This window comes from Microtus oregoni, unplaced genomic scaffold (assembly GCF_018167655.1).
Source record: "Microtus oregoni isolate MIOR12 unplaced genomic scaffold, Mior012 000030F_ref0000283, whole genome shotgun sequence".
NCBI classification, from domain to species: Eukaryota; Metazoa; Chordata; class Mammalia; order Rodentia; family Cricetidae; genus Microtus; species Microtus oregoni.
The window spans coordinates 22,869,411-22,878,045 of record NW_024543089.1 but is presented as its reverse complement, the minus strand read 5'-3'; the positions used below and the strand labels follow the sequence as shown (position 1 = coordinate 22,878,045).

The 8,635-nt window shown below is 36.8% G+C and overlaps 1 pseudogene; it reads right to left on the bottom strand.

The window, feature by feature from the left end:
• Positions 1 to 2,018: 2,018 nt before the first annotated feature.
• The window catches only part of LOC121465320, a 179,601-nt pseudogene continuing 172,984 nt past the window's right edge, over positions 2,019 to 8,635 (bottom strand).

The window sequence follows — 8,635 nt, the reverse complement described above, 5'->3', positions numbered from 1 at the left end:
ATATGTGGAAGGAATGGGAGGAGAAGGAGTGGGAACTGGAGATGTTATGTAAAATGAGAAAAGATAGTTTGTTTTTTTTCTTTTTTTTTAAATTTATTTATTTACTTATTAAAGATTTCTGTCTCTTCCCTGCCACCGCCTCCCATTTCCCTTAGACCTGGATGGAGGTAGGTGGTCCTTGGACTTCCCACAGGGCAGGGAACCCTGATTGCTCTTTGAGCTGATGAGGGAGGGGGACTTGTTTTTTTCTTTTTAAAAAAATAAAATAAAGATAAAAAACTTATTGTAATAGCTGTATATAAATTAATAGTATATTCAAAAATAAAAACATAATAATATTTGTAACTTAAATGACTCTGTGGTGGATGCAAAGTTTCTCACATTTGTAATTGCAATCAGTTCATAAGTATTCATTGATTTCTTATTAGGTACCAAGGCCTTTTCTGGGCTGTAAAGACAATCTTTATGCTTCTGACATTCTATTAGAAGAACAACAGTTTAAAAAAAAAGGATACCTATGATATGAAAGGTACTTATTATTAAGGAGAATTAGTGAAGAGTACTAAGAAGTATGCATATAGTGGGGAAAGTTGTAATACAAATAAAAATCAGAAAATAAACTTACTGGCAAACTTATGTGGGTACTGGAGAGATGACTCAGGGGTTAGGAACAACCAGTATTCAATAATGAGGACCAAAGTTCAGATCCTGACACCCATTTAAAAAGTCTGGATGTCTTGCTCATGACTGTAAACTTACCTCCAAACTGAGGGTTGGGAAGAGGCAGGAGAATTTCTGGGGCCTCTTGACATCCAGTCATGCTGAGAAAATGTGAGAATCAGGTTCAAAGAGAAACCCAGCTTCTGGCCTCTGCATAATAGAAGATTAGACCCCTGTGATGTGATATTCCCCTCTGTATGCTGTGAATACCATTGGTTAATAAAGAAACTGGCTTGGCTTGATAGGGTAGAATAAAGCTAGGTGGGGAAAACTAAACTGAATGCTGGGAGAAAGAGTTCCTGTGATCATGGTGTCTCTTCACATGAACAGAACCCCTAAAACAAATAGTGAATGGACTCTACAAGTATAATTCAGTGTAACTACTAGAAGAATGGTTGTGTGCCACAGAGGAAGTGTTGCGGGAAGGTTACTTAGGTGAGAGAAGGAACGGTGGAAATAGTGTAAATACAGTGTACTCACGTATGGAATTCTCATAATTTAAATTCCCTAATTGGTTTGATCAGCTGCTTTTAAGTCTTAGCAGGACTTTGGGGTAGAATCCAGGAACATTGCTCACTCCCTGGTTGCATGGAGAGGAAAAGGAAGCTGTATTCCAGTGAGCATCACTGCTCACCCTAGCAACCTACGAAGCCACAATGGGAAACCTACGAGCAAGATACCAAACTTAGTGACCAGGGGTACACCTGTGTACCTTGCTGTGGTACAGACTAGCTTCCACCACAGGAGTTTTGGGGTGATATTTCAGATACAAACCATAACACTTGCTAGCTAAAATACAAGTTTGGTATTACCCACAATTATCTTCTTTTCTATTAAAAATGTTCTCATTTTTAAATAACAAATCATAACTGCAAATAGATACATAGGAGTCATATTTGTGTATGTGTGACAGATTTCTTCGAAGATTTTCTGATTTCTGGACTGTAGAAAACTTGACATCTCAGTGCTTGTGCCTACAAAATAACAGGAATTCACAGGCATGCACCTCTATACCTCACCTGGAAAGATATTCTTTTTTAAAAACATTTAAAATTTTTAAAATTAAATATCCTGAATTTATGTGTGTGAGAATTTACCCTGAATACCTGCATGAGTACTGTGTGCATGTCTGGTGCCTGCAGAAGAAAGAAGAGAGCATCAGATCCCTGGAACTAAAATTGCAGACAGTCACTCTGAGCAGCATTTGCCCTTCACCACTAAAACCATCTCTCCATCACTAATAATTTTTCTTCTCCTCTTTTTTTTTCTCCTTTTTTTCAGACTAAATGTTAGATTTATTATTGAACCTGTTTGGCGGGGGGATATAGGAGAGTACGGTGGAAGCACTTGGGATGACAGGGCCTGCCAATTTTCCAGGGGATGTATTTGACCCCATAGGCATCAGAGATGAGCCATTTCTCAGCTACCATGTTTTCAAATGCACTTGCATTGTACTTGATGAAGCACCACTTCTTGGAAGTGTGGATCTTCTGATATCTGGGGAACTAGAAGTTGGCTCCACCTAGAGCCTCAATCACATCTTCCTTATTCTGAAGCTTTGTTTGTATGGGTATAATGACCTAACAAATGTGAACCCTGACTTCTGTGACCTGAGGTTTTCAAAATGCACAATGCATAACAGTATGGAGCATGTCAGCCTCAATGCAGAGTAGCATCCTGTTGATGCAGGTGATGTGGGAAGGATGAAGCCTCACTCATGTATAAAAGCCATCTTTACTAAAGTTCTTTATCATTATATTTGTTGGCACAAATACTAGATGTCTCCAAGGATTCAGACACCAGTTGCTCATCCTTAACCTATAGCATAAATACCATAAATACCTAATCATAATATAATATATCATAAATACCTAAGCATGTATTAATCAACTTTTGCCTACTTCCTTCCCAAGTCAAAAATAATGATCTTGTCGTGTGACATGTGCCAACAGAAGCAAGACTCTGGGTGCAGCTTATTTTTACAACACTGATAATATTGCAAGGGATGATGGTCCAGGATATCAAGACGATTTTCTTCAGTGACTTCCTAGAGGAAGAGAGTCCTAATGTCTTCATATTTTGATTTAAGAAAAAAAACACAAAATTGTTTCTGTTGCAAATACCGAAACACTGGAATTGTAGTACAGAGCTGTAAAAGAAATCATTTATATTCCTGCCTCCATTCTGTAGTACTAAAACATCTAGCTGTGCACATTGCCATGTAGAATAGCACAGCATTTTCTAATACACATTTTAACAGTTTAATCATTTATTTCAAATGTAATTTTTAAATCATAAGTGGAGCTTTACAATACAAGTTGAAACATTTATTCTCTATTACTTTTGAGTCTAAAAAGCAATTTCAGAGCAGGCTTTGTGAATCCAGTCTTCTGTGCTATTTTTCAGGCTTCTGAAACCTAGCATTAAGTCACATTATTTTCTGTGTACATAACCATTGTACACTTACTGATATGTGGTTCTTGAAAATTGTCCATCACATGTAAAGAATTGTTTGTGTTGTAGGACAAGCAGTAAAGAAAAACATTAAAGAAGTCCTTGTTTTTTACTGCTGAGTAACATGTATACATTCCATACTTTCTTCATCCATTCTTCCATTGAAGGGCATCTAGGTTGTTTCCAGGTTCTGGCTATTACACACAGTGCTGCTATGAACATAGTAAAGCATATACTTTTTTTTGTATAATAAGGCCTCTCTTGGGTATATTCCCAAGAGTGATATTGCTGGGTCCAGGGCTAGGTTGATCCCGAATTTCCTGAGAAACCGCCACACTGCTTTCCAAAGATCATTTTGAAGACAACAGAAAGTAACAAGACCTGATTGGAAAAAGAAAAATGGAGAAAGGGCTGCACTAGACAATTTCTTTGTGTTCATTTCAAATTACAAGTCTAAAGCTAATAGATTAAGTAGAAAACAATATACTAATAGCATAGTAGAACGTGGCTTGTTCCTGTCTCAGCTTGATATGCCACAGACTTTGTTGATCGCCCCATGGGAAACATTACCCTTTCTCAGGAGTGAATGGGAGGTTGGGAAGAAGGTGGAGAGGAAAAGGAGGGGGAACTGTGGCTGGTATGTAAAATTTAAAATTTTGGATAAAAAATAACAAAAAATTAAAAACTAATTTATGTGTGTGTCCTCTTAAATTTACTTTGCTTATTTTTTAATTTAATCTTCAAACAATTACATATTTTTTATGACTTGGTATATCTTGGACATAAATGTCAGAAAACTCAGGTGTTTTTTGGTCACATTGAAGGTAGAGATGAAAAGAATAATGCTTGCTTCAATATAGAAAGTATATTTAAAAATATTGAGCATATTATTTTTGTGTATTTAGGAATATCTACACATACATATACTAATACAACAACAAAAGCAATTAAAGAAAAAGAATTCATGGACTGGAAAAAGATCAAGGGCTGGTGATACACTAGTCTGGCTTGGAGGAGAAAGGGAAAAGAAAAATGATCAAGTTATATAATAATGTAAAATTATTTTAAAAATAATAACGATATATTTTCCAGATGAAGACATTTTAGGACTTAAATTTTTATATCCATTGAAAGTTAATGGTAAAATAAAACAAAGAACAGGAGTAAGAAATAGTTGAATAAGGGATTAGAGTTGATTTCAAAAGTTTAAATCTCTTGTAACTGACTTGTAAAGCACCTGCCTTGTAAAGTGTTTAATAAAACAGCACCAAACAATGTAACAATTTTTATTGGTATATTTGAAAATTAATTAAAACACCCACACATTTATTTTACATGTAAAATCACTTCTCAAGCATATAAGAATCATGAGTTGTTTGAACCTAAGTAGTTTATGTAGTCATTAGGAAAATTTTTAGAATTTTAGTCAAGTCAGACTATTATTTCAGAGGCGCATAATGCATGCTACTGACTGGAACTTGGAGTCTAGTTTTCACAGCCTTAAGTAGAGGAGAAATTTGCCCTGACTCTTCTCTAACTTAGAATTTGAGGGTATGTGTGTCCAAGTATAGGCTTATATTTATGTTCTCCATACAATCTGCTCAGAATGGAGGCCAACCAAACCTTGAAATGAATATTTTAAAAGAATTTATGATAATAATTATAGTTAGCATAAAATACAGAAAATAATAAAGCCTTTTTGGTATGTGAATTCATAACCTGATAAGTATTATGACACAGTTAAAATATATAGCATGAAAGGAAATATAACAGTTGTTTAAAACAAAGACATTATGAAATTTTCAAACAAATAAATGGAACTAGAAAAGATCATTTTGAGCAAGGTAGCCCATTGTAGGAGGAGGCCTGCTTGTTCATACTGGTCACCCGACTAGCTTAGACCCAAAATAATCACACCGAAACTGTATTAATTAAATCACTGCTTGACTCATTAGCTCTAACTTCTTATTGGATAACTCTTACATCTTAATTTAACCCATCTCCATTAACCTGCACATCACCATGAGGTCATGGGCTATGAGCAAAGTTTCAGTATGTCTATCTCCGCTGGCAGCCCCATGGCATCTCCCTGACTCCACCCTTCTCCTCCCATGCTATAAGCCAAGCCTGTTCTTTATTCATTAACCAATTAAAGCAATACATAGAAGGAAGGACCTCTTACTATATTTCCCCCTTTTCTATTTAAACAAAAAGGAAGGCTTTAACTTTAACATATAACAAAACAGGTATCAAACAAGAGTTATAGTTACAATATTTATATCTACTTTATCTTTTATCATAACTAAGGAAAACTATAATAATAACGACTATATTCTTCAAATCCATCAAAGAACCCAGAGGGATTCTTTGTACTTAAGTAAACAGGAAGTGATTGTCAGCAATTTCCAAAGCTCTAGAATTGACAGAGATATCTTGTTGCCTGGAAAGTCACCCAAAGATCTTCTGTACCTATGGGCCCATAGTGTCCAGAAGACTTTTCCACAAAGTAAAAAATTTCAAAGACAGTTCTGCCTCTATTGGCAGTTTGCCAGTCACTTTCTTTTGTATCCTGTAGAACGTCTAGTAGAGTCTTTTATGAAGCAGGAACCATGAAAGACCATCTCACCTTTACAAAAGTTCAGCAATCATTTCTCTCTGGGTCCTGCATGTCCACTCAAGCAGTCCCAGAAAGAGCAGTTCCTTGTCCAAATGGCTAGCAAATTCCATAAGGAGCCTCTTTGATGCCCATCTTTCTCTTGAAGTAGCTGGTTCTGCCATGAACAGATGTGTCTCACTGTCATGAAAATTCCTAAGTTTTCAAAACATTTTAAATGCCATATTTTGAAGGTCTCTGAAAGATTTTATGAATACCTAATTGGAATATATCTCTGTATATCTAGAAAATCTAACTAAAATGACTACAAGCTTAACTGTTATCTATAAACTTATATTTCTTAATTATACATTACATTTTTAAATGAGCTACATAAATACAATACCTTAATCAAGAGCAGAAATATACATATAACAAAATTAACCTTAAATTTGTATCAATAAACCAAGATCCATATCAATGCAAAGTATTACCTTTATAACATATCCCCCTTTAAATGTAAACAAACATTTATAAAGAATTTGGGAATATGGGCATAGTTTCATCCAAACTGCTTCCTGTTGTTTATTGGATGAAGTATTTTCTTTGTGTGGGTGTTTACAGCAACCTTTCAGGGGGTCTTGTTACATCAAACCATATTGGTCTGGAAGCAGTCCACAGGTTCTCATCTTCTGGGGAAACAAGAGAAGAACCTCTTTTCCAGAGCAACATGGAAATTAGACCCAAATTTGGAAGTCATGATACCTTTTTAAAATACATGCTTATTTAGCTTAGCAGCCCATACAAAGAAATGTCTCTCTGTACTTAGCTCGTACACAGTCAAAAAATTCAAAGAAGACACAATAATATACATAATTCAAACTCTCTAGAAATTATCATTTTTACATGTCTTATTTTTCTCTATTCCTTTCCATTTATGACTGTTTTACTCTGTCTCTTTTATTAAGGCTTTATTTTATGACTCTCTATACTCTTTATTTATTAACCAATAAAAGCAACACATAGAAAGAAGGACCTCCCACACCAGCCCATATCCAGAGGGACAAACTTGACATGAACATACTCATATGTAGATACTAACTGTTAAGTGAAGGACTGTTGTAATATGAGCGGCAGGGCTGCATCCCCAGCACCCTGGCCGCCTGCTAGCTTATGCCTGAAATAACAACACATAAATTGTATTCATTTAAACACTGCTTGGCCCATTTCTATCTAGCCTCTTCTAGGCTAATTCTCACATATTAATTTAGCCCATTTCTAATCATCTGCATAGCACCGCTAGGTGCGCTTACCGGGAAGATTCTAGCCTACGTCCATCCTAGGTCGAAGCTTCATCGTGTGTGTCTGCCCCGGAGAGAGGAGCATGGCATCTCTGTTCCAGAGAGCAGAGCTGTCCAGTCTAAGCTCACTTCCTTTTCCTCCCAGCATTCTGTTCTGTTTATTCCTCCCACCTATGTTTTAACCTATGAGGCCAAGCAGTTTCTTTATTACTTAACCAATGACCTTCCTCCGTCAAAGGACAATCATGCTACAATCCACAGATACAAAGAGGTTAAGTAACAGGAAGGATTCCATAGGGACACATAGATTTCCTTAGGAAAGAGAAATCGATTTTGTGGATGAATTTGGAACAGATGACCGAGCTGAGAGAGACAGAGTGAGAGAGAACTAGGAAAGATGATTGAAATAGGGAGCATTTATGGGTGATGAAGAAACCTAGTTTCTAGATGGAATCTGGAAGAGTGACCCTAGTCTACCAGTAATGGGGGATACAGAGCCTGAACCAGCTATCTGCTGTAATCAGTCATGGCTCCTAGAAGAGGAAGCAGGACACCAATCATTACAAAATCTGCGAACTACAATCTATCTGGTCTGAAAGATGTACAGTGACAATAATAGCACAGAGCTTATTTGGTTGGCCATCCCATTACTGGTCTAACTTGTGGCCAATGCCATAAGAGGAATCCCATGCCTGATACTGCCTAGATGGTGAGGAACCGGAGGCTAGATAGCCCAGAGTCTTAGGGATAGAACCAAACACAAGAGAAAAAATGAATAAATGATTTATAATGATATCTCTGTTACTCTGCTATACTCATGGATTGGTGCTGAGCTCAGTGGCTATTTCAGAGATTTCATCTAGAAACTTATGGGAGCAGATGCAGGAAGCCACAGACAAACATTAGGCAGAGCTTTGGGAACCCAGCAGACTATGGGGAGGAAAGATTGCGGGAGTCAGAGGGGTTAAAGACACCCTGAGAACATGGCTCACAGAATCAATTAGCAGGGTTCATAGGGGCTCACTGAGACTAAAGAGACAAACACAGACCCTTATTGGGTTGTACCTAGGTCCTTTGCAAATATGCTATGGTTGTGTAGCTTAGTATTCTTGTGGGACACCCAGCTATGAGTGTAGGGAGAGTGATTCTTTTGTCTGTGCTTGGGACCCTTTTGCTCCTCCTAGGTTGCCACGTCAGCTGTAATATGAGGGTTTGTGCCCAGTCTTATCATATCTTGTTAGGCCATGTTCAATTGATATCTGTGAGAGGTCTTCTTTTTCTTTGAAGAGAAATGGAGGGAGAGTGGATCTGAGGGAGAGATTAGGTAGATGGAGGGACTGGGAGTAGTAGTAGGAGGAGAATCTGTGGTAGGATGTCATGCATGAATTAAACTAAAAGGTAAGTATATTTAATAAAAATTAATATTAATCAGCAGCTAAGAAACGGTGTTCTGTAAAAAGTAATACCTGAAGGACATTTAAAAAAATAGTGCATAGACAAATGAAGAATGTGGAGAGAATAAATGGTTCAGAATTTGCACAATTTTTTTCATTCTTATCAACATTAC